At 26.8% G+C, this 1,056-nt stretch overlaps 1 non-coding gene across 1 annotated transcript; it reads left to right on the forward strand.

The window, feature by feature from the left end:
• Positions 1-690: 690 nt before the first annotated feature.
• On the forward strand, positions 691-762 carry Phum_PHUM062130. The gene has a single exon. It is a non-coding gene; the product is annotated as a tRNA-Gly (tRNA).
• Positions 763-1,056: the final 294 nt, after the last annotated feature.

The raw sequence follows: 1,056 nt of genomic DNA on the forward strand, positions 1-1,056 counted from the left end.
TTTTAAATCGAATAACGAAATGAAAATATTATTATTATTATCATTATTAGTATTAGTATTTAATCGAGTTTGTTTTATTTTTAAACTTATGTTATGTTTTTTTTTAAATTGTTGTTTTGTTCATGTTTCCGGTTTTCTAGTTTATTCAAACAGCATCACTTTTATTTTTTCTTGGGGGGAGGCGGCGGCGGTTTCTTTTCTGTTGAGAAATTTCGTGGGATTTTATTTTATTTTATTTTTGTGAATTTCGTTGCATTTATCAATTTTTTCTTTACTCTCGTGAGAATCACGTAACAACACGTTTTGTTTTTTTTTCTTTTTCGTTTTATAAAAAACGAACAACATTGAAATTATTAAATCAAAAAAATTGTCATTCATGCCTTTTTTTTTTTTTTCGCATCATTTTTTATTTATTTTTATTTTTTCGACAATTTTTGTTTTCTTTCTTCTCTCCACAGTAAGAGGAGAAAGGAGGGAGGGGGAAAAGAAATTTTCTTCTATTTTTTGACAGTAATTGAAAAACATACAAAAACATAAAATATGCATTCGATAAAATTTTAAAATGTTTTCTATGTTTATATGTACATATATATTTATTTAACGTTGTTTTTACTGTTTGTTTATTATTTGTTTGTTGTTTGTTAACGAGAGAAAGTTGAATTGTAACAAATTATTTTGTTTGAGTGTGTTGCGATGGTGGTGTAATGGTGAGCATAGTTGCCTTCCAAGCAGTTGATCCGGGTTCGATTCCCGGCCATCGCACCAATTTTATTATCATTTTTTTTTTTTGTTTTATCAGTCCCCCAAAAAATAATCGTGGAAATCGTTCGTTCGTAAGCTAAACAAAGTATTAAAATCATTGATCGTTATTAAAATTGTTTTTTCATTTTTTGATGAAGGAGTTTTTCCTTTTTAACCTTGGGCAAATTTCTTTCTTTTTTTTCCTTTTTTTAAAATTATAAAAACGTTATTTTTCTATCATCTTTTGACCATTTTCCCGATGAAAATTCTAATTATAAAATCCGATTAATGAATGAATCCGTTCAGAAAAGAAGA

The sequence above is a fragment of the Pediculus humanus genome, genomic scaffold (genome assembly GCF_000006295.1).
Source record: "Pediculus humanus corporis 1103172107411 genomic scaffold, whole genome shotgun sequence".
NCBI lineage: Eukaryota > Metazoa > Arthropoda > Insecta > Psocodea > Pediculidae > Pediculus > Pediculus humanus.